This window comes from Myotis davidii, unplaced genomic scaffold (assembly GCF_000327345.1).
Source record: "Myotis davidii unplaced genomic scaffold, ASM32734v1 scaffold18, whole genome shotgun sequence".
In the NCBI taxonomy this organism is placed as follows: domain Eukaryota; kingdom Metazoa; phylum Chordata; class Mammalia; order Chiroptera; family Vespertilionidae; genus Myotis; species Myotis davidii.
This window is the reverse complement of record NW_006292696.1, coordinates 295,711-305,096: the sequence shown is the minus strand read 5'-3', so window position 1 is coordinate 305,096 and position 9,386 is coordinate 295,711. Positions and strand designations below refer to the sequence as shown.

The 9,386-nt window shown below is 44.5% G+C and overlaps 1 long non-coding RNA gene across 1 annotated transcript in view; it reads left to right on the top strand.

Annotated features, from left to right (window-relative positions):
- LOC107183484 overlaps nucleotides 1–9,386 on the top strand; it is a 31,611-nt gene that overhangs the window by 16,978 nt on the left and 5,247 nt on the right. Inside the window, exon 3 of the long non-coding RNA XR_001514279.1 lies at nucleotides 1,844–1,988. This is a non-coding gene — a long non-coding RNA (uncharacterized LOC107183484). The remainder of the gene's footprint in view (nucleotides 1–1,843; nucleotides 1,989–9,386) is intronic.

Below are 9,386 nucleotides of genomic sequence, written 5' to 3'. Positions count from 1 at the left end.
GTCTCAACCTTCCTAATGCCGCGACCCTTTAATACAGTTCCTCATGTTGTGGTGACCCCCAATTTCATTGTTACAAATTGAACATAATTAAAGCATAGTGATTAATCACAAAAACAATATGTAATTATATATGTGTTTTCCGATGGTCTTAGGTGACTCCTGTGAAAGGGTCATTCGGCCCCCAAAGGGGTCGCGACCCACAGGTTGAGAACCACTGCCTTAACCGGTCCTGTCTTAGCCCTGACCCATCTCTGTGGCCAGAAAAGCGAGATGTGCCCATTGGATCGGGGCAGTGAGAGCCTACTCATAGAATGGGGGAAGGGTCGAGTTCACTTAAAATTAGGATTTCATGCCAGGCTGGTGTGGCTCAGTGGTTTAGCATCAACCCAAGAAGTCACGGGTTTGATTCTCCAGTCAGGGCACATGCCTGGTTTTGGAAGCTCAATGTTTCCATCCCTTTATCCCTCACCCTTCCTCTCTCTCTAAAAATCAATAAAAACGTATTTTTAAAAAGTAGTGTTGAATGCAAACTGTAATAGAAAAATAAAAATTAAAAAGAAAATTAGGATTTCATAAAGAGGAGTGTTCCCATATGCACGCGTGAAAAACAGGGTGCTGCTACCCGAGAAGAGATGCTGGGGAGGGAAAAACACACAATGACCACAGGAAGAAGGCACCTGATTGGGGTCACCCAGCTCGTCAGCATCAGCGCTAGGTCTCAGGTGATCAGCCCCCAGTGATTTCTTCCTAACCTTATGCCACCTGAGGCTTTGCTTCCAGCAATGTTCCTGGGGACATCAGGTGGTCAAGGGCCAAAGTGGGTTAGGAAGAAACATAGGAATGATAAAAGTTAAGAGAGGTCACAAGTCCTTAGGATCTTCCGGTGGCCCAGGGTCACAAACTAGGCCAAAGTGGACGAGAGGGTAACAGGGCAAAAGGCACGGCGCCAGGTGGGGAGGCAGGGAGACAAGCTGCCGGGACAGCTGGCCCAGCCCACGTTCCCGTGTCCTGGAATGAGTCAGACCACAGAAGCCAGGGAACTTTCAAGATCTGTGAAGAGCCGGTCAGGAGCAGCCCACCGTGGTTTCTAAAAGCGTCTCTAGTTTCTCTGTATGGTCAAGTTATTGCAGGTGACTCTGTCATTCCTTCCTCTCTGCCTTCTCTGTCACACAGTTTTGCTGGTTCTGGTTATTTTTAGCTCAGTCCGGGCCCTTGGGGAAGCATCATATCCAACTCTCTTGTTTTGCAAAAGACAGAAATGAGATTCTGAGTTGACACAGGTCACATGCTTACTATCAGAGCTGATCTCCGATGGGGGTCTCCAGGTGTCCAGCTCAGGATTCCACGCACCTGACTGTCTCCAGCCACCTCTTCGTGGTCTCAGCAAGGCACCCATCCGGGCTCTGCCTTGTTAAAGCGATGATGTTCTCCTGGGACTCACGGGTCCAGGCAGTTCTTACCTTAGAAACAGGGTGAGAAAGAAGATTGAGAACAGTTCCCGGGCTTTGTGTTTTAAAGGTTCCCAGTCTCTCTCACAAAGCTCACTAGACCAAGAGTGAAAATTCATTGCAAGCCAATGCTGAGTCCTGTCTCTCCCCCTAAGGGCTGGACACTGGGACACTGAACTTGGCGCATCTTTACAGCAGGGATCTCCGAAGCATGCTTGTTGTTGGGGAATTGGCCTGCAATCAGCCCAGGGCCCACTTAATTTCTTTGCTCTTGAATAGTGGCTTCCCTTTTCCTTTTTGCACTCTGTGCACTTGCACAGAGACTCAGGGTCTCTGCTCCGCTGGGCCATCTTGAAAGTCTTAATGGTTTTATCTTGGAACTTGTGTTTTGTCAGTGAAGTCCAGTGGGACAATGGAACATGCCTGGGAACAGAGGAGATGCTGATAATAATGGACACAGCCTCCCATGGAGCATTCACGATGCCCCTGAGCACAGAATTCAGTTGCACCCGCGATGCATGAAGTTCAGCGAGACTCAGAGTGAGTACAAGGCGAGTGTGTTACATTTGCCACCGAGAGGCCACGCTTCTGTTCAAATCAGAACCTGCTTGGAACACAGGAGAAGGCAATGGCATTCTAAGAAACGCAAATGACTAAGGATCCCCCATCACATCCTTATGCATGCTACTTCCATGAATTAGCCAACACTTAGGCTGAAATTGTAACATGGGAGGGAAGGGAAAGATAGGAAAACCAGTAATTCCTTTGTCTCTCGGTTCTTCCTTGCTCATCAGTGAGGCAAAGGCGGGCCATGTAGGTAGGATATGCACAGATCAAGAAGTGAAATAAAAACAATCGAGCTATTTATTTTTGCAGCATTTGTGCTGTTCTGGTAACAAGGATATCCATACGTGTGCGTGAGCTACAAAACACAATTGTGCAATTTCAGTGAATCTGCAATCGAGTTCAATGCTCATATTTGCCCTTAACGCTAACATTGCACAATATAGAGACGAATGGTAAAATTCATGCTCATAATCTTAAGTTATTCTTAGATCAGCACCAAATAACAAATATAAAACACCATAAGATGGGAGAGAGAATTCTTAACTTGAAAGAAAAAAGAGAAAGCTTTACATTTTAGTATATTTAATGACACGTTTTTTCCTGTGTTATGAACAAAGGGGGCCCACATTTTCCTTTTGTCCTTGAACCCCATAAATTGTGAAGTCCTCCCTGCTTTTCTGGCCTCAGAAATTAGCTCCTCAAATTCTGTTGCTTCAAATCAATAGCTTGAACCACTTGCTATTTTGATCCCTCGTCAGTACCTAGCCATTTGTCTTTGAAATATTAAGTTGTTCCTTATGCTTAATGCTGTTGAATTTATAGTTTGCTGTATTCGTTTGCTAGGGCCACCATAACATAATACCACAGACTGAGTGGATAGAACAACAGAAATTTATGTTATCACAGTTTTGGAGGTTAGAAGTCCAAGAGCAAAGTGTTGGCAGTTTTGGTTTCCTCCAAGGCCTCTCTCCTTGGCTTGCAGACAGCCGCCTTCTGTAAGAAGAACTCACATGGTCACATGATCTTTCCTCAGTGTGTGCATCCCTGGTGTCTCTCTCTGTCCAACTTTCCTTTTCTTATAAGGACTTTCATCAGATTGGATTAGGGTCCATATGAAGGCCTCATTTTCGCTTAATCATGTCTTTAAAGGCCACTATCTCCAAATATAGTCACATTCCGAGGTACTAGGGTTAAAACGTCAACATACAAATTTTGAATTTTGTATTCACCCCCAAAACAAGGGTTTTCACATTTTTTAATGTTTATAACAGCCTTGAGGGAGCAACCAGTGTACATATTTTGTAAATCCATTCATTCATTAATTTGACAAATACTGGGTGCTTACTAAGTGCCAAGTATTGTAGGCTAGATGCTAAATATATGACAATCAAGGAGACAGGCAGGTCCTCACTCTCATGGAAATTAGGCTCTAGTGGGAGGGACAGGCAAAAAGCAATAAAACAAATAAAACAATCGCAGACTGTGATAAATGCAAGTAAGACCACAAGGTGCTGTGATAGAGAATAAAATGGGAGGGATTTTTGATAGGGTCAGGGAGGGCCGTTCTGAGGAGGTAAGAGTTATCCTGGTTAAACACTGAAAAGGGTTCCTTAACGCAAAAGAGCTCAGGAAAGGCAAGAGCACAGCCAAAAAATAGCAAGTGTGGGGGCCCAGGGGTGGGCAAGAGCTTAATGTGCCCTAGGTATTGACACAAAGCCAGTGTGCTGGATCATAGGCTGGGATGTGACGTGTGGAATGAGATGACAGGAGCAGGGCCTGTCGATCTTGGTTTAGGAATTTAGCATGGGTTCTGAGGGCAACAGGAAGTCACGGAAGGGTTGCTGGTGGGAGAGAGAGGACATGATCTGCTCTGCAGTGTGAAGGGTGGATTGGCGGTGGGCAGGGTGGGAGGTGGAGAAACTGAGTCTCAGAAGCATTCAGTTTAGACTGCATTTCACACAACTGCTGAGTGATGGGGCTGGGCAGATACCACAGGGGGCAGGGATGTTGCCTTATAACCCCACAGACATGGAGGAGGGCGCCCCCTGTGATTTCAAATTCTCTTTAACCCTCTTTTGAAGGCAGGTCTTCTAGGGAGTGAGGGAGGAATCTCCCAGCCCTTGATTATGGAATGTACAGAAATTCCCCAACCACATTTCCAAAAGACACATATAGACATTTGAGGTGAAGAGAAGGAGCTGAAGCTGGGTTGGAAATGGAATAAACAGAAGGAGGTCATGGGCTGGATTTGGCCAAAGGCTATAGTTTGCTGACCCACCTACTAAAAATAAGAAAATTACTGTGCTTAGCCTTCCTTCCCCCTCATTTTCCCAGATTTTGCTAATATTATTTTCACCGTATTAGGGCTTATGATATGTATATTCTTCTGTGCTAACTTCATGTGATTAGCCTGAGCTGTGAAATTTGAAAACTCTGCGCTTATCTTAGTTCATTTGGGCTGTTATCACATGAGACTTGTAACAACAAACATTTATTGCTCTCAGCTCTGGAGGTTGGGAAGTCCAAGATCATGGCCGTGTCAGTCCGGTGTATAGTGAGGGCCCACTTCCTGGACAGCCGTATGGTCACTGCAGCCTCACGTGGAGGAAGGGGTGAGGGATTGCTCTGGGGCCTCTTCTATAAGAACGCTAATTCCATTCATAAGGGCCCCACCCTCCTGACCTAAGCACCTCCCAAAGGCCCCACCTCCTAGTACCATCACCTTGGGGGTTAGGATTTCAACATGTGAATTTTAGGCGCAAAAAAACATTCAGACCACAGCAATATTTCACACTAGTTTTATTTTTCTCATAGTTTTTTCATCCATGAGCTTTTCATTATTATTCAACTCTTGTTCAATGGGGATTATTTGTCAAATAGCTTCGTTGTTTGTGCTTTGAAAGGAGTTTGTGAGTTTTCTATTTCTTGAACTCTTTCATCTCAGAAAAGCTCTTTCTTCTATTTGCAGACTTGATAACACCGACTTGGTGTAATAGTCTCAGGTCCCCTTGTTTCTCTCAGAGGGTTGCGGTCCCTGCTCATGGTCTCTGGGCATTGGAGTTGCCATGGAGAAGCTTAAATCCCACCTGACTTCTTCCCTTCACCAGGCTGACTGGCCTTTGTCTCCCTGAATGTCTGAAGGATTTTTTTTAATCCTTCACATTTATCATATTAACCAGGAAATATCTTTCAATTTTGATCATTCTGTATGAAATTTTCCTGACCTAACCCTTCTTACTTATGAATGCATTTTTTTCCTTTCAGGACATTCTTCCTAGGTTATATCTTTGAATTCTTTGTTGTTTTCCTTTATACTCTAAGGATGCCCGTTGTTCTCATGTTGAATAATGGTTTGTCTCAGTATCTTTCATCTTTACTTTAATCGCGTTGGCTTTTCATTCCACATTTTCTATGATTATCCCGGCTACCTCTCCATTCCATTTTCAGCCCCATTTATCTCTCCTTTGCCACTTAGGATTTATTAGATCTATACCAATGCTGTTTTGTTCCTCAATTTTTTCCTTAGCTCTGCTTTCATCTTAGTCAATTACTTTGTAATTTTTCTTTGAGATCTTGTCTTATTGAATTCACCTTCTTCATGAATCTTTTCTACTCAACATCCTTCCAACACTCAAAGAGAATCAGCATGTCTCCTTTGGATTTTATTTTCCTCCCATGGCCTTTTTGCTTGTTTATTTTGTCTCTTTCTTGCCTGCTGCCTCCCTCATTTTTGTTGCGATAGATTCACAGCATTTCTTTTCATTTTGCTCAACTTTAAGGAGCAGCTGTCTCTGAAATGGGGTGGATGGACCTTCCCGCTTTTATCTGGGACCATTTTGTCTTCCCTCCTCCAGGGTGTGATTTGAGAGCTGAATGTAGCTATTTGTTCTTCAACTAGAGAGTAGCGTTTTGAATTCCCTAGTTTGTTGACTAACTCTGCTTTGGGGCGGTGGAGTGGCCTTGGGAGCTGTACTCAGTCACATCTGAATCTCTTTCATTCCAGAGCTGCCAAACCTAAGAGATTATGGATCAAATAGTATCCCTTTCCCCCCTGATTGCTGCTGATGAATGATTGGCCTTAAAAACATAACCATTTCATCAGATGTGAGATGTTTCTGTGATCTTGTTTTATTCTGCTATCTTTCTGTGAAAGCTGGGTGTTAAAGGAAGAGTCAAGGAAAATGTTTTAAATTTTATTTTTAAATTACAGTTTACACTCAACATTATCTAAAGAACAAGGTAAACAAACAAATAAAACAGAAACACTCATAGATACAATCTGATGTTTGCCAGGAGGAAGGAGGGCTGGGGAACTGGGTGAAAAGGGTGAAGGGGTTAAGAAGTACAGATTGGCAGCTACAAAATAGTCACAGGGCTGTCAAGTACAGCATAGGGGATATATATTCTATATATTCAATAATATTCTAATAGCTATGCATGGTGCCAGGTACATACAGGAAATATGGGGGGAGCACTTTGTAAAGTATATATTTATCTAACTACTAAGCTGTGCACTTGGAATTAATACAAATAATATTAAAGCGTCAGGTATAGTTTTGTATGAATTGAATTTTGAAAAGAGATAGACTAGATCAATGTTAAAGTCTCTTTTAGCTTGACATTCTAAAACATGATACATATGTCAGCAGAGGTCACCCAACTATTACAAATGATCATGATCAAAACCAATTTTAAAAGAGGCATTTCAATGTTCTGAGCGCTAGAGGGCAGGCCATGGCCACAACTTGAAATGGTTCCATAACAGTAAATAGTTAACCATTGTCCAATGAGTTACATGGAGTCCGTTTAAACTTCTGCAAAAAGTGTGCAATGGGAAAGCTGGGAGGGGAATGGAGCCAGGATTATCTGGCAGGCAGGAGCTGCTACTTGTCTGCAAGATGAAGCCCATGCTTCTTTCTCTTGCCACCTGCATCCATCCCCCATTGGGAGCTACCGCCTGCCTGTTCCCCTAGTCCTCTATGTTTGCAAACTACTAAACCGCAACCCCGATCCTTAGTTCATTGTGCTGTTTTCCAGCTTCTGTACAGAGAGGTGGAACAGTTTGTCAGAGTTACAGCCACCAGCTTGTAAACAACAAAGACCTGAAATGGAGCCCCCACCTCCCTGGGCCCCTGGGCTTCCTGCAGCCTCACAGACAGGGCGAGCTCTTGCTGCTGGTACTGCGTTTTCAGGATCACAGCCCCCAAAGATCCAAGGCCACAAGAAATCAATCACAGTCCTCCCTTCAGCCTGGCTGCGGGCAGCTCCCTGTGGCATTCTGAATCATGCCCGGGATGGAGACTTTGTGGCCCAAGGATAAGCCTCTTTACAACAAAAATGATGGAAACCTGCCCCTGCTGGCAGCGGGGCTCCATTGGTCTCTTAGACTGGGTCTTGCCGCCGAAAGGACCGTTTTCCAACATGAACTTTCAGCGTGTTGCTCATCAAATTCCTCCTTCTAGTGTGCATAATGCTTCACCGGAGAATTCGAGGCTTGTTTTTCCTTCTTGGGCTGCATTTTTAGCCTCTGTCTTTGGTGAGCTGTTTATTCACACACACGTAAGACAAATGCCCCCTTATGATACTCGGGGGAGCCCTGAACCTCCGACATCACTCCAACCCTGCCAAAGACTGCACATCCAACGATTGGACTCTCTCAGAAACACAAACTGGGAGTATCTGTCATAGGACTGTGTCCTTACAAAGGCGTTGTTTGTTTGGCTTTGTTTTTCACATACATTTTTATTTGAAAATCGCTGATTGTTTTCCTTGGGCAATATGTTGGCTTAAATATTGTTATTAGGTTATCACAAGACAGATTCCTTTCAATAGGCAGAGGGCAGATCTGATCTTTCCCCTAAGATGAGGTATAAACATGAGCTGTAGAAGGTGTGATTCAGTTCATTGGAGGTTGAAGTGTTCAGTGTCCCCCCTCCACACACACATCTTTTAAGACTAGGTAAGCATATACGGAAACATGTACTTTCTCCCTTGGAATTGCCGTGTTTAGACCCAGCACGGTGGGAGAGGTATATTCTTATTGTGATCCATTCTGGTGAAGAATTGAATTAGAATGCCTTCTTAGGTTAGTAGGGAGGCTCTGCTTCCTCCTTTCTCTGGGGTGGAAGGGAGGAAGAGCTTAGACTCAAGGGGCAAAGGAAAAAATTCAACAAAACCCCACCGGGGTTGGTGAGCCAGCCCTTGAACTACAGCTATGTGTAGAGGAAGGGAAACTAATCCCAGATCTATGGATCCTAGGAGTTGTGCATCAAATAGCCAGTGCAAAATGTTTCTTTTCTTTGCACTATTCTCGCGACCTCAGTGGTGTTTGATCAGACATCACAGCTGTCAGGCCCTGGCCTGTGGAGCATTAGGACAGGGCCTGTGTCCTCCTAGCCTGGGCCATGCTAAGATAGAGGCCATGACCTTGGGGCTGTGTCCTTTGAGAAAATCTTATAATGAGAGCTTTAGAGACATTTGTGAGATGGCGAGAGATGTCAGCCAGGGGCTCAAAGCAGTGGTCCAGAGTGAGAGATGATGCGGAGTGATGATCAGAGTGGATGTGGAGCATTAGGACAGGGCCTGTGTCCTCCTAGCCTGGGCCATGCTAAGATAGAGGCCATGACCTTGGGGCTGTGTCCTTTGAGAAAATCTTATAATGAGAGCTTTAGAGACATTTGTGAGATGGCGAGAGATGCCAGCTAGGGGCTCAGAGCAGTGGTCCAGAGTGAGAGATGATGGGGAGTGATGATCAGAGTGGATTTGTTAGGACCACTGGACAAAAGCACTGCATTTTTCAAACCTTCAGATCTTCTAACTCAATCAGGAACCTTGAATTCAGACTCAAGAGTCTCTTACAGCCTTGACCTTCAGGTTGGATCCTGCAGCCAGCAATGACCCCAGGAGACATGGGTTCTTGGCCATATAGGTCAGCCCAGAGGAAGAGTCAGTCAACTTCAATAAACTGTGGTTTCCTTATGTGTAAGGAGAGCAGGCAATACTATTTCCCTTGGGTAAACAGAAGAATGTATGTATTTTTTTTTTATTTTGCATCTTCAAAAACTAAAAAACAACAATACCACAGATGGAAAAAAACAAGGGACAAATCAAAGTGGTGACTTACAAGGGGTGAGAGTGGGAATGGGCAGATGGGGACGGAGATAGGAGGGATGCTCCTCAGTGCACAGCGCTTTGTAGCATTGTGTTTGGGAACCAGGTGAGAGTTATGCACCCAAACAGCAGCCCTTGCAGTTCTGTTGTGAGGATGACATGAGGTCACGCCTGGCACCTTGTCTAGCATGTGATGGCCCATACACTAAGAGATGGCAAAAGTCATCAGTTGTATTCTCAGGTCTCTGGTCTATTTATCCC